Source organism: Scyliorhinus canicula, chromosome 31 (genome assembly GCF_902713615.1).
Source record: "Scyliorhinus canicula chromosome 31, sScyCan1.1, whole genome shotgun sequence".
NCBI classification, from domain to species: Eukaryota; Metazoa; Chordata; class Chondrichthyes; order Carcharhiniformes; family Scyliorhinidae; genus Scyliorhinus; species Scyliorhinus canicula.
Window position 1 is genome coordinate 10,669,317 of NC_052176.1, and position 12,049 is coordinate 10,681,365.

Below are 12,049 nucleotides of genomic sequence, written 5' to 3' on the forward strand. Positions count from 1 at the left end.
TGCGGGAAAGTGGGACTAGCTTAGTGATAGAAACTGGGCGGCATTAACAAGCTGGGCCGAAGGGCTGTTTCCATGCTGCAAACATCTATGACCCTTTGACTCTGTCTGTCTTCCTGACGATATTAGAATTTCCTCCACGGAATTTTATTGAACCGATTGATACATAATATTTTATTCTACACTTTATCCAAGTCAAACAGATGCTGTGGATTCATCAGGGGCTAAACAAAATACTAGGATGAGAGCAAATTGAATGAACAATGTTACGAGTATTTATATTCCAATAAAAGCCCTGCAATGTTCGGATGGAAAGGTGGAACTTTGAGCTGAGGAGGGATAACTCGGCTGTCAGTAAGTTCCACCGGATTTCTGTGTAAGACGACCGCAGCAGGACTCGAACCTGCAATCTTCTGATATCATCAAATTCATTATCCATTAGGCCACGGGGCCTGTAAACCTATAAGCTGCGAGTCAATATTTATCCCTCTTGAATAAATACTGTGATTATATCTGTTTCCATAGAAACCAGTGCAATGCAGAAGGTGGCCATTCGGCCCACCGAGTCTGCGCTGACCCTCCAATCCTGCACCCAACTCAAGAGAGGGAGAGCGGAAATCAGGGGTTGGAATTGGAGGGCAGAGTTGCTCCATCGGACCCAGTATTCCAGTGGAGGGCAGGTGGGTGAGCCTTCGGAGGGTCAGTACATGTTTGTTGTGACGAATGGTCCTCTTTTGCACTGAATGGATTCTATGATTCTATGACAGCAGGGTAGCATGATGGTTAGCATAAATGCTTCACAGCTCCAGCGTCCCAGGTTCGATTCCCGGCTGGGTCACTGCCTGTGTGGAGTCTGCAGGTCCTCCCCCTGTGTGCATGGGTTTCCTCCGGGTGCTCCGGTTTCCTCCCACAGTCCAAAGATTCCAGGGTCGTTGGTTCGAGCCCCACGTTGGGCGCTTCCATATTGTTATCTGTGAATGTTCAGGTGAACGAACTGGACTGGAAGCCTGAACTAATCTTTCCTGTCAAGATATGGTAAATATGGCGGAGAAAGGATCTGCTTCAGACGGATAATATTTCCACAACAGAGACCACAGTTGCACAGCAGGAAATGCATTTTAGTCTTTGTCCGAAATAACCAGTTTGTCCATCTCAGAATCTTGTTGGTTTGCGCGGTGTGTGTCATTGTGTGTGTGCCCTGATCGTCTCTTCCTGCTTCTCTGTGTTTCTTTCTCTGTCTGTTGCAGCCGTGCTGATGTTTCCTGTTATTCCCCAGCAAAGGTGAGCTTCATAACACGTGGGTTCTCGTTTAAGAAAACAATGGAGCAGGTGAATAGTTATCTGGTTACCGCAGAGCAGTAATTGCGAACACAGCGACTTTAAGGAGCAGAGTGGCGCAGCGGAAGCTTGCTGGGCCCATAACCCAGAGGTCGATGGATCGAAACCATCCTCTGCTATTTATAGTCTTACTCACACCAAAAGCTATCACCCTGCAGCACATCCGCCTTTTCTTTTCAGTAAATTAGTATCAAAGTCTTACTTCCTGTGTGATCCGGACATTTGTCCCAGGAATGAAGCAGACAGCATTACAGCATTGTGAAGCTCAAAGTAGCAAAATAGGGAAGCTCTGCAATTGCCTCTCTGAGGGAAACAGACAATATCTACTGTGGTGTGTGAGTATTATTGATGCCAGTATCACATCTCCACTGATTGGAATGGGTTATGTTTTATTAACACAGTCATGTCATTTGGTAAAGATAGAACCAGGAGTTTTTCAGTTTTTTCAAATTATTTAACAGCCAGAAGGGGAAATGTTTATGTAATAACTTCCAGGAATACCCCACAGAGGGGTAATAAGGATATATAACAATATCCAATAATAAACCACAATAGAAACCGATATCACAGTTACCGCTCTCGGACGGATGTGAACAATCCAACCAGACTATTTACAACAAGCGAAGATTCCTGCCTCCAGCCACCTCACTTTCCTCTTCCTCAGTTCGAAACCCGCGGATTCACGCAAACGCTTCGGATCAAATTATTATTGCGACGGCCGGGTATCGAACCCGCATCAACTGCTTGGAAGGCAGCGATGCTCACAAGTATTCCCCCATCACTTACTGTCCAATGTTACGTCCTTTTGATGCTTTGCATTAGTTTGATAAATTGTTTCGTAAAAAACTTCTTACTATGTTTATGTTATTTCACTCCAATTTAAAATGTTCCTGAATGAAAGTCTCCGTGTCGGACGGTTCCGGTTCAGCCAGGAGATGGCAACAGTCCACAATAAATGTATTTAGGACTCTTGCTCTGGCCTGAGACCTCACCTTGTCCTTGTGTCCTGATGCTGCCGTTTACACCCTGTTTAAGTAATCATAGAATCCCTCCAGTGCAGGAGACCATTCGGCCCATCCAGTCTGCACTGACCCTCGGAGCCACCGACCCCAACTCGGCGCAATCCCCTCCGATCCGTTTGGATACATCAGGTTGCAGTCTCCTCTGGAGACGAGGGTTCGAATCCCACTCCTGACAATGACATTGATTCTCAGCTGTGATAAATTGTGAGAGGTTCTGGGTTCAAAAATCCGGAGGAGCCCGGATGGTGTCATTGACTGAAATCGGGAGGAAGGTGGCGCTCCAGTGAAGGTATTGCAGCGAATATTTCAGTGCAGAACACGTGAAGAAATGAAAGCGATATTTTAAGACCGTTTCACCATGGTGTGGAACTGATATATCAAATAAAAAACCGCACCCAGTGTTTGTGCACCCAGGTAACTGGCTGAATGGAATGGTTGTATGTAAGTCCGATAAACCTTTGAGCAGTTGCTGAACATTAATTTCCCCATCGCCCCCTTAAAAATAATCAATGTCCCGCTTCTGCTGCCTTCTGAGGCAGAGTTCCAAAGACGTACAACTCTCTGACAGTGAGAAATTTCCTCATCTCCGTCCGAAAAGCACAACATCCTTGTTTTTAACTGACCAGTAGTTCTGGTCTCAGCCATGGGCAGCAAGGCGGGAATCGAACCTGGCCGAATCCGCTGATATTTAACGAAACTGCTCAAAAATATAAACTGAGCGGGTAAATCTGATACAGCCGGAAAAAATTGCCACCATTGCGGTTTCGATCGGAGTCATTTCCAGAACATCACCACCGAGAGAGAAATTTCTGGAACACCGTGAGCCTGACGTGATTTGAACACGCAGCCTTCGGATCTGGAGTCAGACGCGCTACCGTTGCGCCACAAGCCCAACTGCTGAGCAGCAAGTGCTTCGCCTCATAGATTCATGTTTTATTTTCACCCAACTGTGCGAAAGAAACACAAAGCCGTTAGATTGAGGGATATCAAAGGGCCATGCAGTAAAGCTGATGCACAATAATCCATTGTGCTCTGTGCACGTGGCTTCAAATCCCATCCTCGTCTGCAACGTGTCTTTTGTGTCTTTCGTCCACATCATGAGGCTGGTGAAAAAGCTGTGACTTTCAGCTGTTGATTGACGGCTTGTGGGTGAATAGTAGAACACTGTCCATATTGAAACGACGTTAAAAATGATGAGAAATCTACTTTTTTCACTCCCCTCCCTAATTGGGCATAAATTCTGAGTGAGAAACTGTTTCTCTTCCTCACTTTGAAACTAACGAAGGGGCGCATAAGTCTGCAATTTTTTATTTCGATGGACGGGAATCGAACCCAGGTCAACTGCTTGGAAGGCAGCTATGCTCACCACTATACCACCATCGCTCACTGATTTGGTCTGTGTCCTTTTGGTTCTTTAGATTAGTTTTAAAAACTGTTCCGGAACAAATACTGACTTTGCGTGCGCTATTTCAGTCCAATTTAAAACGCTTCTAAATGAAAGTGTCCGTGTCGAACGGCTCCCGTTCAGCCAGCAGATGGCACCAGTCCACAATAAATCTATTTATCTAATTATTTCTCATGTTCTATGTGTCATTACATAGGACACTTTCTCTGGCCTGCGAACTTAACTTGCCCTTGTGCCCTGATGCTGCCATTTTCACCCTGTTTAAATAATCATAGAATGCCTCCAGTGCAGAAGGAGGCCATTCGGCCCATCGAGTCGGTACCGACCCTCGGAAAGAGCACCCGATTTCGGCCCAATCGCACCGAACCTTTCGAATACTTCGGGATAGCCGACTGAAGGTCGCAGTCTCCTCTGGAGGTCAGGGATCGAATCCCACTCCTGACATTGACTTTTCCTCCGCGGGGCACCATCCATCCCTGGAACCCTCCCTAACAGCGCTGTGTGTGTACATACACCATATGGACTTGCAGCGGTTCCAGAATCACCCCACCGCCCATTCTCACGGACAATTAATGATAGATTGTAAATGTTTGGCCGAATCAGCGACAGCCACAGCCAGAGAGATCTGCAATAACCCTGAGGGCAGGAAAGACAAATCATTGTCCTTTGGCACAATAGCAAAATACTGCGGCTGCTGCAAATCTGAAACAAAGACAGAAAATGGTGGACGTATTCAGCTGATCCGGCAGCTTCTGTGGAGAGAGAAACAAGTCATTGCAATGGAAGGTCAGGATGTGAAATGTTAACTATTTCTCTTTTCACAGATACTACTGATCAGTAAAGTATTTCCAGCATTCCCTTGTGATTAGCTGAACATCCTCACACTCTGCAGTTTAGACCATTGAAGTGTCTGTTCCCTAAAGCAAAATATGGATTAAAATCCCAGCCGAGCCTTATTCCGTTTGACCATCTGTGCGATTGACAACTTCCATAACGGGGAAATGTGTTGGATTTCTAGTCGAAAAGAATGCCTTTTGCAGGTTTCAATTCAGTAGAATATCTGCAGAGATTGTAACGCAAGGACTAATTTCAGCTGCCATCATCCAGTTGTTAAATCTTTCCACTAGAAATCCATTGGATTTTCCCCTTTGACTTAAGTCCTGCTCTCAGAGGATCTGTTCAGTATTTTCAATAAATTTTATTTTGAATCCTCTATGTCCAGAGAATTGTGACGCTGAAATTGCTCAACCTTCTCTCCATTGTTGTCTACTCTGCAGGTACTGAATGCACTGTTTATTGGGGACATGCTCACAGGCCTGAAACCCTTTCAGGTTTGAGGCATCTTTTGGTCCATCAACAGCAACTGGATGTCTGCAGAGAAACTCGTAATGTCAAGCCCCTCTTCCCAGGATGGACATAATCAGGGACAAGATGTCGTTTGAAGAGAGAATCAAAGGTCTGAAGATTTGGTCGGAGATTCCTGGAGTTTTGTGAAGAGAACAAGGTGGGGGAGCAATGTGACAATAGCAGGATAGGAGTTTGGGATATTATCAAGTCTGCGCTGGGGGGCTGCGGGAAGGAAGTTGTCTTGTCTGCCCACCAAAGCTGAATGTTAGGATTGAGGTGGTGATCAGATTCCGAGAGGAGAGTGAAATCCTTTCACTGAGTTTCAAGCTTACAGTGAGGTTGAGTGTCTTGATTTGCAGGAAGATGTAGACGGGATGGTCAAATGGGCAGAAAAGTGGCTGATGGAATTTAACGCTGAAAATGAGATGTGATCCATTTGTTAGGGCATTTTCGCAGTAACTTCATTCCAGTGTTAATATAAGCCTATTTGTGGCAATAAAGGCTATTATATTATTATAGGATTAATGTGAATGGCCTGACACTGGGAAGTCCTGAGGAACAAAGGGACCTTGGAGTGTTTGTCCATAGATCTCTGAAGACTGAAGGGCAGGTTAATAGGCTGCTGGAAAAGGCATCTGAGATATTTGTCTTTATCAATCGGGGCATTAATTACAAAAGCAGACAGGTCATGTTGGAGTTGTATAGAATGTTGGTGAGGCCACAGCTGGAGTACCGTGTGCAATTCTGGTCAACGCGTCATATGAAATATGTTACTGCACTGAATGGGGTGCGGAGGTGAATCAGCAGCATGTTGCTTGCTTGCTTTTAAGATATGAAGAGAGGTTCGTTTTTCTTCTCCCTCAGGAACAGAGATGACTGAGGGGTGATCTGATCGAGGTGCACAAGATTATGATAGGTATAGACAGGGCGGATATTGATCACCTGTTTCCCTAACTAGAGGGGTCTTTCACGAGGGGACATTGCATTATTCTGTGATTCTGTTCCAGTTCAGATCTTGGAGGTGTTGCTGCCGTATTCACAGGAGGCGGTGGTCCAATTCTTAGAGCAAAAATACAATTGAGGTCGGGGTTCTCAATAAGAACAAACCGGAGGTGTGGGATGTTCGAATCTGCTGAGCACTGATTCACTTTTCTTCATTGTTGTGTCCTTGAATAAACACGTGGATTGTAGCTGTCCATTAAAAACAAAAATAGAGTTCGGAAGTTTCTGGCCAGTAAGTTCACAATGTCCACCATACATCACTCATCATCCTCAGCTGCATCACATCTGGTCCACATTTCCTCAGCAGAGAGCACAGTTTGACAGCAGAGAACACAGTCCCACAGCAGAGAGCACATTTCCACAGGAGAGATCGCACTTTCCCAGCGGAGTGCCCAGTTCACAGCAGAGACCATATTCCACAGCAGAGAGCAGTTACACAGTAGAGATCTCGGTTCCACGGTAGAAATCACAGTTCAGCGGGAGAGAATATACTTAAATATCGGAAAGCAGTTTAATTAACATCAGGGAAAACCTTTCAATAACAGAGCGAAGATGCAGAGAACACAGTTACACAAGAGGAAAGAGGCTAGATTTTAGGAAGGATCACTTTCTATATATGATCAGTCAGTCGATTCTCCTTTGGGTGTCTGTTACCCTGTGTAAGGTGACAGTGTCCTGCTGCTGTGTGTGTTCCATTGTTGGTGAGTGACAGAGTTGAATTGTGCCACCAGGGTGCGCTGTCGAACACATGTGCTCCTGATGAACAACGCTGTGGAAGTGAAGAATTGTGTCGCTACAGTACAATAATAACAAGGAGCAGAGTGGCGCAGCGGAAGCGTGCTGGGCCCATAACCCAGCGGTCGATGAATCGAAACCATTCTCTGCTAGTTGCTTTTCTTAATATCCGGTACAGTAAAACGAAACACTTTCCGTTAAAGTAAAAAGAAATATTCAGCTGCTCGCCACAAGTCTGTCTGATCTGACATTTCTTTACAGGACACGTTTTTTTTTAAACTCTGCTTCCCCCTTCCAGCAAACACTTAATATGTGCAATCAATGTCTGAAATGGCATTTACTCACACAGGGACACACGCTGTAAATATTGCAAACACCCACAATCTCAGGCTTTCCGTGATTGCACAATGTTCAGCACCATTCACAACTCCTCTGTTAATGAAACAGTCCATGTACAAATGCACCAATCCTGGACATTATCCAGGCTTGGCCTGAAATTTCCAAGAAAAGAGCATTCCCGTACCAGCCTCCCCGAATGTGGCGACTAGGAGCTTTTCACAGTAACTTATTTTGGAGCCTACTTGCGACAATACGAGATTTTCATATTTTCATATTTCATAATAAGTGAGAATCTAACCATCACCCCTTGACATTCACCACAATTACCATCACTGAAACCCTATTCCCAACATCTTACTGATTGCCATTGGCCAGGAACTGAACTGCTCATATAAATACTGCAGCTGCATGGCAGGTCAAAGACTCGGACTCCTGTGGCGAGTCACTCACTCCCTGGCTCCCCAAACCCTGTCGACACGGCATAAATCAGGAATGTAATGGAATAATTTCCATTTCCTTTAATAGTTGCAATTTCAACAACACTGAATAAGTTTGACACCATCTAGGACAAGGTATCCCGCTTGATCTGCATTCCATCTGTAAACCCTCACTCGCTCCACCACTGATGCAGAGAGGCAGCGTGTATACCAGCTACAGGATTCACTGCAGGAAGTCACCAAGGCTCCTTTGGCAACACCTTCCAAACCCACATCCACCACCATCTAGAGAGGGACAAGGGCGGCCGACACAGAGCGACACCACGACCTGGAGGCTCTCCTCCAGCCACTCACCATCCTGTTTTGGAAATATATCGCTGTTACTTCACTGTAGCTGGATAACTTATTTCGTTGATACAATGTATCTGTCTCTGTGTATATCTCTGTGTGTGCACATATGTGTTTCTATATATGTGTGTGTATTTGAGAATATGTGTGAATGTTTATGTGCCTGTGTGTATATACCTGTGTGTGCGGGTGTGTACAACTGTGTGAGTATAATGTGTGTGGCTCTGTATACTGTGTGTACACTTGTATATATATATATACCTGTGTGTGTGTATACCTGTGTGTGTATGTTTGAGTGTACGTGAGTGTGTAACTCTGTGTGTATAATGTGTGAGGGCCTGTATACTGTGTGCATCTGAGTGTATACGTGTGTATATCTGTGTGTGTGTATACCTGTGTGCGTGCGAGCAGTCTGCCATCAGTCTTCCAATCTTTCCATTTAATAGCTGGTTTAGCACACTGGGCTAAATCGCTGGCCTTTAAAGCAGACCAAGGCAGGCCAGCAACACGGTTCCCAAACCAGCCTCCCCAAACAGGCGCAGGAATGTGGCGACGAGGTGCTTTTCACAGTAACTTCATTGAAGCCGACTCGTGACAATAAGCGATTTTCATTTCATTTGCATGTCATTATTGTTTCCACTCTGAGAGTCTTTTAACCATTTCTAGTGTGAGGATGGATCTTACTCTCAACAACTGTTTGAGGATTATCCTGTACTTGTCAGGCTCTGTGGCTCAATGTGAGGATGCGATTCAGAATGTGACCTTTCAATCTCAGGGACAGTTTATAAGTTTGCATTCATTTCACGTAAATTTCCAGCACAGAAAGAGACCATTGCTGTGGGAGGTTTTAAGCAAAATATGTGTGATAGCTTTGGACCGGCATTTAATATCAAACACAATTGTGAAAGATAATGTAACCTACAATCTGATACTGGATTGCTCTGGAAGTTTAACTCAAGATGCTCACATTGATTTGATCTGTGACACTCAGTCTGATTCTGAGTCAGAATTCTGACATGAATGTAAAATGGACCACAGTCTGGAATTGCGGCAGTGTCTTCCATCTGGAACGGAGTGAGTGAGGATTTTGCAATAGATTGCAAGTTACAGCTCAGTTCTTAGTCATCGAAATTATATTGTATCTTTTATTTTCATAAATTAGGTGAGTTTTAAATGAGAATCGGAATTTGTATCTTTGTCACATTCAGCATATCTCAGAATGGAGCTGATATTTGGATTTGCATCTAATGTATTTGTGAGGACACACTCTGGGGATTAGTACAGCTACCCCTGATGTGAGTGATGTGACTCGTATTTAACTCGAATCTCAGAGTACATTATTAAGGTTAATTGTGTAATTCTTAACTGGAAACCAGTTTTCTATGATATTGATTATTTCACTAAGCCTGCTCCATTGTGGAACTGATAGAGTGATGATGAGAGAGGCGTGTCGCGTCTTTTCGTCCGACGTCATTTCGTCCAACGACACTTCGTCCACGTCTTTTGGTCCAACGTCTTTTTGTCCGCCCGTCTTTTGGTCCAACGTCACTTCGTCCAATTAACCAATTGCAAATCAACTCCGTATAAAAGCATTTAATTGATAGAAAGCAGGCACAATACAGCAAGTGAATTTAATTGCTAAAATGCAAGTAATTGATGAAATTCAAGTAAAATGCAAGCTTAAAAATGCAGTTAAAAAGTTAAAAAATCTAAAAATGCAGTTAAAAAATCTAAAAGTTTACTACTGATGAATTCCCGAAATTACTTAAAATTGATGTAAATTGTGAGCAACATTCCTCAAGAAATCAATTTTCGCTGTAGGATCATATTCAACGACCAATCCTTTGAGGCGTTCAGTTATTTTCTTATATCGCGTACATGAAGTCGCCTGATCCCCCCGAAGAATTTGAGCCTTTTTGCCTATTATTAACCCTTCCTCTTCCTTCAGAGTTTTGATTAACCTCCAGATATTCAAATGAGCTCCACCCGCCGAACGCTTTATCGCAGAATGAAACCCCTCAGCAGCATTATTTGTTCTCGGTAGATCTTGTAGAACACGCTGATTAACATTCCATACAGCTGTCGGGAACGTAGGTGTTTCTCTCCTTCGTCTGGCACCACGTCCTCTCACAATGCCTATGTAAGTCAAGTCGAAGTAAACGATGAATTCAGCAGGTATTTCTTCATCGTCTATCAAATCTTCATAAGCCTCTTCGACATCTTCAACGGGGTGGAAAGCTAATGCTGAAAAACATCGAATTTTAAGACAGAATTCAGAGTCTGTGTTGTATTTTTCTTTGAGGCCTAAATCGGTAATTTTTTGAAACACAGATTGGCTCAAATGAAACAAACATGCCACGACAGATGCATTAAGGAATGATGAATTAATTTCCTTGTGAACTGCAGCTTCGAAATCTGCCATGATATCAATCGGATCTGCATCAGGTTGCATAATTTTCAATTGGTCAAAGAATAATTCGTATGTCTGCTTCCTTTTATTCGGCAGTAATGCAAAGACCCGTGGTAGACTGCTACCTTTAACTTGTACATGAATGCAGAACAGTTGAAACCACTGTTGTGGCACAATCTTGAATGTTCCATCACATGCCCAATGACGATATGATGCTAAATCCTGAAGAGCACTTTCTGATGCGAATACTAGTAAGCGCTGTTGATCCTCGACGCCCGAATCGAACCTCAGAAACTGCTCGCCATTGTCCAGCTTGCAATATTTGTCAGGTATTTCAAAACCGTGTCTAGCCGCTGGATTAGCGGGAAATCCAGAATTTTTTTGTCGGCACCTTTGAATAGTCCTTGAGACGACGGGCAGCCTTGGGAGTTGAGAGCAGGTATTTTCTGATAGCTGCGTAAACTTGGCCGCTAGTATGCTACGCGAACTTGCTGCTATGTTTTCCACTGCTTCATGCTTTATTTCTGCAACTGCTTTTCTAGCATTTAACGAATCGACATCAGCTGGATGAAGGTGCTCATTAGAGAAATAAATAATTTTAGGCTCATTGTTTTCCGTGACAGTGTGAATCCGCACAGAACATAGCCTTCTTTTCTCACATCTCCAGTATTCTTTTCCTTGGTTTGCACTGCTCGAATGAAAATCGCAGATATAGTTATTTCCATCAGCCACCTTCCGTTTACTCTTCGTTGACACAATGAACTTTGCCATTTCGGGATGGGCGAATTCGGGATTAGGAAAGAGACAGATAATATCTATCCTTTAACGAGGCTCGTTAAAGGGGAGAGAACGATAATAACTATCCTTTAACGAGGCTCGTTAAAGGAAAGAGGCCGGTAATAAAGATCCTTTATTGTATATTATGTGCATTAGAGAAGATTTCCATGTACAAAAGTTAAAGTGGAGTGGAGTGCTACTAAGCAAGTTACTAAAAGTCAAGTTACAAAAAGTCTTTGACAAAAAAAATCATCCAGCAAAAACACGTAAAAAGTCACAAAAAATCTTTGACGAAATAAATCACCGGACAAAATGACGTTGGACCAAAAGACGGGCGGACAAAAAGACGTTGGACGAAAATACGTGGACGAAAAGACATAGCACCGAGAGAGGGTGAGAATTTGCACTGGGATTTATGGGGCCTCCTGTCAGTGGTACTGTGTTAGGGTGACATGGACACAGCGTCTGTCTCTCCTGCTGTTTGATTAATGAGTTGAAAATGTGTCTCTGGAACTATTTCTGCTGCCTGAGACTGTGGAACTGATGGCCTGTCTGTGTCTCTGTGCTCTGTCAGTGACAATGTCCGGACTGTGTGTGAGGAGCTGGCGACACTCTTCCCTGTAACCTGTGTGGAGCAGACGTTACATTTATTCATGTTCAGAATATTCTGGTATTTGTCTGTGGAAACAAATTATATTTAAAAACTTTAGGGCAGTCATCAATTAACCAATCACAGGCCAGAGAGAAGAATCTGGAGGTTTTGATTGGCTGACATTTTCAAATTCGAAACTCCCGCCAATATCGGTTCAAGAAAATCCCAAATAACGGAACGGCTCAATGTTCAGGAAACCATGTGAATCTCACACTTTGTGATCTGTTTATTGGGTTTTCC

The 12,049-nt window shown here is 43.8% G+C and overlaps 1 non-coding gene across 1 annotated transcript; it reads right to left on the reverse strand.

The window, feature by feature from the left end:
* Positions 1-3,177: 3,177 nt before the first annotated feature.
* trnaw-cca lies at positions 3,178-3,249 on the reverse strand. Its single transcript has one exon. It is a non-coding gene; the product is annotated as a tRNA-Trp (tRNA).
* Positions 3,250-12,049: the final 8,800 nt, after the last annotated feature.